We start from the raw sequence: 11,338 nt of genomic DNA, 5'->3' as shown, positions 1-11,338 counted from the left end.
ACAGCGCTGCGGAATTAGTGACGCTATATAAATAGATGATGATGATGATCTCAGTGTTGTCTCCAGTGCTAGCAAGTATGGATGTAACGCTTCATTATTCCCAACTCTCAAGTGCAAAATGAACTATATAAATATAAAGTGATCCGTACAGTGACACGTCCTGTTTAAGACAAAAAATATATATAAAACATAGTGTCTGCTGCTCTTTAAGAGTATATAAAACATTATTTTATCTCTGCACAATTAAACATTTCAGCAACATATTCTAAAATCCACCAGTGACTAAAGAGAAGAAACTTATATTCGTAATAGGATTACTGTTTTCAATTATATACAAAAATGCTGGGACAGTAATCCTTATAGTCCTACTTACAAGTTAATGAAACATGATTATACACAACAATGCAGAACGCAAACCTCCTTCTACTTTTAATAACCTGATTAAAGGAGGGAGGTTCATTGTGAAATACACCCAGATTTACTCCTGTGTGGGAACCTCCGTGAAATCAGATTCTTGGGACGGCCGAGCCTACCCAGGGATAGGCCGCTCCTGGGAAATTGTCAAATAAAACAACTCGCGGGTTTATTATGTTCTAGATTCACGGCCAATATATATGCTAATTAATTGCCATAATTATCACCTATTGACCAAACTTTTGCTTCAGTGGCAAAAAGCAAAACTACTTTAGTTATGGGAAAAACCAATGTCATAAAAAATACATGGAACATTGCTACAGTTTTGGGAGCTTTTTAAAGGTTTAGAAGGAATACAGTTGATATTAGATATCAACTGAACAAAGTAGTGTGCGAGGCACTCCTATCCATAGGATTTGTAAACATAAAATCAACTTTATTAGTTATTTGTTAAAAAGATTTAGACAAATGACCAAATGTCATAACAATCGACGAATTAAAAATATAGATGTGAGAAAGATTGAAATGCAGTGAAAGAGAATATATAAAATTGACCCGTAGGGAAGGTCAATTGCCCCTATTAATTATCTATTCATATATTTAGCTGGATATAGCTGATTACATAGGGGTTGGTCTAGTCTCAAATTGAGTAGTGGTTTTTAGGACCACTATTAATTGGTGTATTCGGTCTCATCAGGGAATAAATTTATAGTATGTTTAGCTATCATTATAGCCATCACAGTTTCATTATACATCCCACATCAGTTAGGATACTGTCGTAGATAAATATGAAGCGTTCTCATGTGTTATTATTGTATCCTCTGTGGGGAAAATATTAGGCTAGAGAGAGAGGGAGTATGAGAAGGGTTTATATTTATGCACAATATTAGTCGCTATAGTTAATTCCCGCATACAATCCCAACTCTTATTGATAACCCTATATGAAAATGTGATCATAAGTATCTGCGTGATATAATCATATATTGTTGCACATAACCTTTATTCCAGTGAAAAAATCTCTTATAGTCTATTTGCAGATAGACCCTGTGATGGCTATAATGATAGCTAAACATACTATAAATTTATACCCTAATGAGACCGAATACACCAATTAATAGTGGTCCTAAAAACCACTACTCAATTTGAGACTAGACCAACCCCTATGTAATCAGCTATATCCAGCTAAATATATGAATAGATAATTAATAGGGGCAATTGACCTTCCCTACGGGTCAATTTTATATATTCTCTTTCACTGCATTTCAATCTTTCTCACATCTATATTTTTAATTCGTCGATTGTTATGACATTTGGTCATTTGTCTAAATATTTTTAACAAATAACTAATAAGGTTGATTTTATGTTTACAAATCCTATGGATAGGAGTGCCTCGCACACTACTTTGTTCAGTTGATATCTAATATCAACTGTATTCCTTCTAAACTCTAGATTCGTCTAGTTATGAGAGCACCCCCTCATATTGTATGTTAATTATAAACCATACTAATTTGAGGCTTATCCTTACCTTGGAGCGGATTAAAATCCCCCCCCCCTTTGAGCTTTTTAAAGGTAACAGAGCCAACACGGATAACCCCCCCTCAAGGGAAATGCCAAGTTGGGGGAAGATAAAGGTTACCGGAACAAAGAGTGTTCTGTAGTTGCAATAAGTGATGTAGCATTTCCTCTAACAACTGGATTATAACACAAACGCATAGTGATATTTAAGCAGATCAGCGACCTGCTTAGAGATAAAAGAATATCATCATCATTATCTATATAGCACCAACAATTCCGCAGCGCTGTACAGAGAGGGCTAGTAGTTTCAGCAGCCGATTAACCTACTAGTGTGTTTTTGGAGTGTGGGAGGAAACTGGAGCACCCAGAGGAAACCCACGCAAACACAGGGAAAACATACAAACTCCATACAGGATCCTGCTCAGGAATCAAACTCACGACCGTAACTACATGTGCATCAGTTTCATTTTTGTTTCTGAAGGAACAATTTGAATGTGTATATATATATATATATATATATATATATATATATATATAATGAACCGAGATTGCTTCAAGCACATTAAACTTTGGTCCTGACAGGGCAGAAGGACATTTTCATGGATTTAGAACAATTGTTTGTTTTGTTGTCTTTAATTGACTGATTGCAATGCACAGATTTCTGTCTGTTTCAATACCATCCCTTTGCAAGAAAATTCTCCACCCAATCTGATTGCGTTATCCATTGATCTGGCCAACAGAACTTGACTTTACTGGGTAGATTGTCAATCATACACTTGTCAGTTCTTTAGCGATTCAATACAAAATTATTGTGATGAGTTTGTAGCTTACGTTAAGATATTCAGGTAGAATTAAAGGGTATCTTTAGATAAATTATCAGATCAAGAATATTGACACCAGATAACCTGCCTGACAAAGTTAGCTAAAAAAAAATCAAGCAGTGCAGGTACAGAAACAACAATAGTTGTGTTCGCTTCAGGTGTTTTTCACCTTTAGGTGGCGCTGTAAATTCCACCCATCCACTCCTCTTAGTACTGCAGTATAATTTTGGTCCCCTCAGGGGTATTATGTTCAAATTTTTCTATGTACTGTAGAAGCTACATTGTTCAGTGTATATATTAATACAGGTTCTGACAGGTTTTAAATAACATGTTTTTAGATGATGCTATAAACTAAAATATCTAGTCTAACTGGCCGCAATCATTTCTTTTAAAGACTTTATTTAGCAGGATCAGAATATAACAATTGAAGAAGAACACAATGGGCCTGACTCATTAATGAAAGTAAGGCAAAAAAAAGGAGTAAATTTTCTCCAGGACAAAACCATGTTACAATACAAGGGGTGCAAATTAGTTTATTATTTTGTACATAAGTTAAATACTGGCTGCTTTTCCATACAGTATACAAAGACTTGAGAGCTTTATTTTTGCACTGACATTTGAAGTTGATCTAGGACATGCCCTACCCCTACTATAAATCTGTCGCCACATTTTAAATTTACCTCCCCCTCCAATGCAACATGGTTTTGCCAAGGTGCAAAGTTACTCATTTTTTTGCTTTTACTTTAATGAATCAGGCCCAGTATGTTCAGAATGATTAAAAGCCAAGTTGACATGATTGTATGATTGTAAGTTGTACTGGTGGGATTAACGATCCTTAATTCACTTTCACCCTCTGTGCACTGTTCATTTGCTACACGCATGTGCAAATAATGTCCTATAAGTATTAAACATTGGAAACATTGACATATACACCTGATCTGGAAACTTACACATACATTCTATCTCTCAGAGTTTTCCCTTTTAATAAAGTACAAATTAGTTGCAGATTATTTTGTAGCCAGTTTCTCGAGATCAGCAGAGCACCACATTATCACTGCTATTTGACAGATACATATTGATACATGTTACATGGAATCTCTTATTTAGAAACCAGGAATAGCCTCAAAAAATCAATGAGTTGTGACCATGAGGTGACCCGGTGTTCCTGTACTATATTGATTACAGCAGCGCGTTTCGCCATCTTTGGTCCCTATTGTCTGTCAGTGAATGGAGGGGCCAGTGTCAGGGCTAGGAACCATCTCTAATGCAGTATGTACAATACGGAATGGCTTGGCATATACTATGCCCGTCAGTGGTGGATCCAGGGGGGGGGCGATCGGGGCGATCGCCCCCCCTAGCAGGGGCTTGCTGCCGGCGGCTGCACACTGTGCAGGTCCGTTCAGCAGTGACAGTGTGCTGCCCGGCTGCTCTGATTGTGTTTTAAACACAATCAGAGCAGCGGGGCAGCACACTGTCACTGCTGAGCGGACCTGCACATACTGTGCAGCCTCCGGCAGCCTTAGAAATTAGAAAGGGGGCGGGGCCTAAATCGCCCCCCCCTAAAATCGCCCGGGGTATAGCAAAAGTCTGGATCCGCCCCTGATGTCCGTCGAGGGAGGAACTCGCGGATGCCATAGCAAAGTTTGGGTAGAAGCCCAGCGACGCCGGTGTAAACTCCAAGGCCCCCGCTCCTAGAGCCTCCTCTGAGCGTGATCAGCTGGCGCCTGCCCCCATGGCACATGTGCCGCTTAGAGGAGAACTCTGCTCTTTCAGGGCAAAGTCGGGGCACACCCACGATAGTTCTGCGATGGTTCTGCCAATGATGCCATAGGCCGTAGGCCAATAAAGAATATTTTGGCGCGTTGTTATTCAATGTTATTGTCCAGCATTCTCACAATACTTGACATTGTGTATAGAGATATATGTAGACTGACCTCTCTAAATGGCACTCTGCTACAAGTAATACCTGGATTGAGTTACCAGGTCAACCAGACACACGTGAGTTAGATCTCATGTGTGCTGTATGTCGACAGCTGTTACTATGTAGGAATACAGTATGCGTGTCAACTGACTGCAGTGTAGCATGTGCCAATCACATGCGTGTGATTCATATAGCTGATCCGGTAACCCTACATCCTGGAGTAGATCCGGAGACACTTTCCTGCTGGCTGTATGTATGTACTCTGTACAGCTCACTGCCGTACACCACCCCGGACAGACCACATGACACCTCAACTAGCGTCAGACACCCACAGTGGAAACTGTTGGTGTTTGAAGTCTGAATCATTATATTGGAAGAGTGATTCTGTTGGGGCGAGTCATTCACACCTGTTCCTGTTTAATGGTTTTCTATTGAAACCAGTATTGCTTGAGAGAGAAGAGGAGCAGTTAGATACTCTAACAGAGGGAGTATCTAACAATACAAATCATCAAGTAGTAGAATTAGACCTTTGGAAACCTCTAAATGCAAATGGAGGCTAATTTCTGGTAACACACAAGCCCATAACTATGGGCATAATATAATATACAGTAGCCAGGAATAACCTTCCACCTACATTTCCAGGTTTAATATTTAAATATATACATATATAAGTATATTTCCCAGATTCCACCAAGGTCAGTGAACATTCTCGTCCTTATCTATGGCCCATTCAAATGTGAGTCACCGTCATTTACCAGAGCTAAGGTCATTTACCTGTTTAGTTGCTTCAGGATGGTTACAGGTCTATTGTATCATTTTTACATTTCACAGATATTACTACATACCTACATGTATTGAGAGAGAAGGGAAACTGTAACTCTTTATAGGTAGGATCGAAAATACACTCATAGAGAGAAGTGAAACCATTGGTGAAATACAAGATGGAAAGTAACTCTGCAGATAAAACCTTATTTCAATGCCTGAATATTATTTATTTTATTATAATATCATTTTAGACCAAAACTGAAAAAATTGTTGTAACTGATTCCTCAAAGTTTTGATTTGGGAGTTTAAAATAGGTGATGTAATCACAGAATCGAGTCTTGAAGCAATAGCTAGATAAAAAAGAGGCAACTGCCTTCGTCGTAGTAAGACTTGGGGGCACGGTTGCAGCACTGAACACAACCAGTTCTCTTCTGCTTTGGATTATCAGCAGAACTGTAAGAATCGTTTACGAGAATGCAAAAGAAGTGGCCCAGCGCTAATTTTTTTTTTAAAGGGCTCACTGCGTATGTTCCCATAAACTTCACATTACCTTAACATCTAAACATTTGCATGCAAATAAACACACGGAGACCTGTATAAGTTATAAAAAAGTGGAAGAACTTTTTTTATGATTTTAATTTTAACTAAACCTATGGTGGCAGAGAAAGGGCACTGCGAAACAGCTCTCAAGCTGATAACACAAGATCACAAGTGGACTGGCGCATACCGCCGTACATCCACAACCACGGGGAACAAATCCCATCATAACTTGCGCTGAGTTGGCGTCAGAGTGACCGCCCCTTTTAAAATTCACGCTGCCCTCCCTCACCGAGCCAGACAGGGACCCTCCTCACCGAAGGACCAAAAAGGGAGTTACTGGTGCCTCCTAGGGGACAGTGACCTACGACCAACTACCTGTGCGCCCACAAATCAGCCGCTGAACGCAGTGCCTTCCTACCGCAATGTTAGCCCCAAAAATATTCAAACGAGGAGTGGGTGGGTGGGATCTCGTGCTGTGGAATGAGGCAGACCAGGAAGTACCGCCTACTATATCAATCAAGGTCCCTCCCACGGAAACTCCCATTGGTCGGGCCCAACCCTATGTTAACCGATTCAAGTAAGTGTTCAGCTTATTACAAACCCTGTCGCCCTTTAAGTGCGTTCATCCTAAAAGCCTCACTTGTCATTTTTCGCAAACGCACCTACATGTTTGCCTGCTGGATTTCAAGGTGCATAACCACGTCTCAGTTCTGGGAACCGTGACCGGCAAATCAGTGTGGGCCTAGCTCTATGGATTTACCGACAACTGAAAATACACAAAATAAATAGGGGCAATCGTGAAAACATTTTAAAGTCGAACCTATTAACAGTTTAGGACCACTCCCTTTACTTTCATTTTTCTCCTAAAACACTGCTCTGTTTTGCCTCATTTTTGTCTAAATGCAAAAATAACAATGAGGGGACATTCAGAACAACCACCGTTAATTACATCCTCTCAACGCCTTTTATTTAAATGAATTCATCCCACAAAATGAAATCTTGCTATTGAATTTTTGGTTAAGAAGTGCGTGCGCTCATAATTTGTACTCACCAAGGAACGACCCACATCCATCAATTCCTCCAATTACCGGTAGATGATGGAAAAATGTGCCCCTCTCCCCCCACCACCACCCAGACGCTGCCACATTGGTCTGCAGGTCCACACGCTTCCACATGAAACCAGGTACATTTGTAGTGAGTATTTGGGATGCAGTGTTGCCCTTTCAGAAATGAAAGACAGGTATCTATCTATTTATTATAGAGAGAAAAGCCCTGGGTTATCTGCAGATTTAGGGCTTCCCCCTATACCCAGCAGAGTGGAATACTTTAAATAAAATCTTGATTTATTTAAAGAAAACCTTTCTTTAAATCGGAATTGTCCAAATCAGTTACTTGTTTTTTTTGGAAACATTAAATTCTTTACTCTTTAAATTAGGCAGCTCCCCTGCAACATTTTCTTGTTAAATAGCGACGACAAGATGTTCTAACTCTGCGATAAAAATAATCTACGTTTTTTTTCGCTACTAGATCATAAATTGACCCCTTAGGGTAGCAGTGCCCAAACTCAGTCCTCAGCTACCAACGGTTCATGTTTTCAGGATTTCTTTAATCGTGCGCAGGTGAGCTAATCTATGTTTTCTTGGTCAGTGATTATCCCACCTGATTCTACAGACATTACATCCAGATAACCTGTTGGTAGCTCTTGAGAATGGTTTTGAGCACCTCTGTCTTCCAAATCTTGTCTGCACTCCCATCAACAAGGAGGATTCTCTCTTTTTCTATGGCTTATAAAATTCAGAGTACGTGGAAACATATAAAATTCATACTTTTCAACTTTTCCTCGCTGGCTTCAGGGAAATCCCGAGGGAGGTGGGCGTTCGGGGGTGGGGTTTAACGAATCACATCATTTTGGCCCTGCCCTCTAAATGATTGTCACAATTTTGGCCAATTACAGCAGGAGGCGTGGGCTAAGAGGACGCGATAGTTGTGTCATTAAGCCCCGCCTCACGCCACTTATCTATTACGGGGGCGAGAACTGGGAGCTTGCCCTGCTCGCCCAGGAGGTCTCCCAGAAACGCAGGAGTCTCCTGGACATTCCGGGAGAGTAGGCAATTAAGCGTTAAAGAAAAGCTGCTAATGAATCTCTAGAGACTGAAGTGTCTTTTACATTTCTGTCTCCATTACTGAAGTCATGTTGTCTTACCTGTCAGTCTTTGATTAAATCTTGGTCTCCATGAAAATGGCCACCTCCATAGGCATCAATACATGGACATAGGACACAATTTCTGAACTGTGTCATCATGCCACAGATGGCGAAGCCAACCACGTCTTGTACTGGCTCAGCATCAGGGAGAATGCCAGACTCTTCAGGGAGTGAGGGAGATCACCCCTATTTCAGGGAGTCTCCCTGACATTCAGGAAGAGTTGGCAGGTATGATATAATTGCCATGACCAGATAGCATGGGTCAGTTTGGCATTTCAACCTTGGGTGCCAAGCATCCTGCCCTTACACTGGATACTAGGAGCATATCCTTAAATATCCATGCAAAATATTGTCAGAGCCTGGCAAGCCTGCAGCAGATGCCTTAGTGTATATAAGTAATAATTATTCTGCAGGTATCGGGAAAGCCAAAGACACCTTTTAGCTTTCCGTTGACCCTGCCGGAACTTTCTTTATTCCCGTAGATACTTTTTTATACCAAAAGAAACGTTCCTTCCCCTCCTTTTCAACTTGTACATCTACTGTGATCCCTGACTTAATCCAAGAAAGGGAATTAAAGGGTGTGTGACTGCGACTGGCCCTGAGTCAATGTTTTTTTCTTTTTTCTTCTGAGAACATTGAGAATGAAATCTTCTGGGCGTCTTTTAAGTTTACAGCAGAGATCAGATTTCATGTGGGGGAAGATCGAGGCGTAGGAGTAACTTTTATTTACAGAAGTGGAGCAAATTCCAGCATTAGAACATGTCCTTACATGTGCAGAGCTCTGGTTCCCCTATAGAAGGTCTATTGTTTAACCGTCTGGGCACATTTATGAGAAGTTTGACGTAGACGTTACATGAAAAGTGTAATAAAAGACTAGTTCATTGGACATATTTTAAAATGAATTTTTATGTAAACATGGAAGAGCTTAGCACAACAGCACTGCTAAACATAGGCTCAATATTTATTTTATTTGTACAGTAAACTCTTTGCAAAAGGTCGCGCGTTCCCGATAAGTCTGTGATCCATTGCACTTATGAACTTTCCCTGTGCCATTTTATTTATAAACTTCCGCTGTGATCTTTTTATTCTTATGGTTTTTTTTTTGTTTAAATGGGCTTTCTAGCATTTTTGGTGATCTTACACACACACCTTACTCCAGATTAGTACTATGACTGGGATCCATCCCTTGAAATCCGCTTGCTCAGTGCTACTGACCAATTGAGAAAGAATCTGGTGCAGCAAGCTCCTGATTGGACGAGTGTCTTGACCATCCAATCAAAAGCCAGAAATCACGCCTGCAGCAAACTCCTGATTGGAAGAGTGTCTTGACCATCCAATCAAAAGCCAGAAATCACGCCTGCCAGTGAATATGACTCTAACTCTTTCAAACAGCACAACTGCAACTTTCCAGCAGCGTTCCTCAACATAATGAAAACTTTAGGAGAATGACCACCGACTGTCACATAACCTTCACCGTGCCAGTTGTTTTGTTTCTGATTGGGTTATAAACCTTCTATTTTCAATCCACTGACACTTTTGTTAGGTAGATGCTGCTATTGTCAATTTAAAAATAAAACAACTTTGGAAGGAATGTGTCAGTAAAATATGTTGGCAACCCGAGTCCCCAGTTATAGCGACTGTGGGAGAGAGCTGCATTGTGCGAATTCTGTGGCTCCTACACCCTTGTACTAGTTCGGGGGGAAATTTTTGTATACCCCTGACGGGAAACCCCTCTCATCCATGTTGTTCCCCCCTCCCCCCTTACCCCATAAGGCGTTGCATACTTGCAATTGTGTTAAATGTATACATCTGTAATACAATATACACATTTTAATAATGCACTGTTAAATGATATCTTCTCTGAGACCTGTAAAATAAGCATGAACATTTCAGGCAATTGTTCTACAAAACAAAAAGATTTATATCTGAGTAATAATCAGTGTGATAAGGTGGTAAATAGTGTAAAGTGTCACAGTTATCACATGAACAAATCTGAATCTACGTTTCTCTGGTTAAGGGTGGGGGGGTCACACAGTTGCTTTTTTCCAGCTTGAGAAGCGCCCATGCCCAAATTTTATACAGTTTGCCTGGATAATCTCAGCACTTTCACTTTCAGAATTTATAATGAACATTTAATATGCACTGTGTTGTTTTCACTTGCAGAGCGTTTTAATTGATACCTGTGGACACTTGTCCAAAAATGCTGCTGTCAGCGTTTTAGAAACTCTCCTGCAATTAACGCACTCATGCGACATCCTCTGTTTTTCCTGATTTCTGTTTGCACTGATTACTCGCCGCTGTGCTTTATACATGTACTGAAGAGCGATTACATAACATGATCCTTAGTACTGCTTGTGTTGGCATGAGCTCTGGGGAGTGTCCCAAAAACAATGAAAGGCATGTGGGAGATTTCTCCACAAACCTTTGCTGCTTTCTGCCCCTGATAATTCATTGTATATACTTAGGTACACGTCAGTCACACATTAAATATATGGTATTACGCACTAAGCAACATCAAACGCTTTCTTTTCTGAATCATCCTGGATGAATTAAGTAGAACTAAAACTGAAAACACATTGTATGAGGCCTTTATGCACACATGTGAACAGGACAAAGGGTTGAAGGGTGGACAACTGAAAATTCAGTCAGTAAAAATTAAGTTTTTCACCTGTCAGGAAATACAACTCCACTTTTCCTACTACAATAACACAGTAGTGTAAGAAGAATCATTTGGAGATTGTGCAGAGCTTTAAATCTTTCATTTAAACTCCATGAGACCCATTTTGTTGTAATTGAAGCTGCAGAAATTTCAGGGGATAGGAAACTGACCTGCATGTGGCCAATGACTAGAGATGTGGGATGGACTTTCACAGAAATATAGCAATGTGCAATGAACAATTTTCAATGATCTTTTGAATAACCAGAACAGTTTTGACATTTGAGTACAGGAAAGGCGATTTGCTTCATGCTATAAAGTAGGAATTATAGTTCCACCTCCATAAATTATTGCTGTGATATAATTTAGTCAATGGCATCTTTTTAACTGCCGATTTTAATTGAGCTAAAACCAGTTTCTGTAACTGTCAGCAGGTCCCACAGACAGGTTGTAGTTAACCTTTCTCTATGTCCTCTCATATAAATCTAATACACTGTCACATT

Source organism: Mixophyes fleayi, chromosome 10 (assembly GCF_038048845.1).
Source record: "Mixophyes fleayi isolate aMixFle1 chromosome 10, aMixFle1.hap1, whole genome shotgun sequence".
NCBI lineage: Eukaryota > Metazoa > Chordata > Amphibia > Anura > Limnodynastidae > Mixophyes > Mixophyes fleayi.
Note: the sequence above shows the minus strand (reverse complement) of the source record.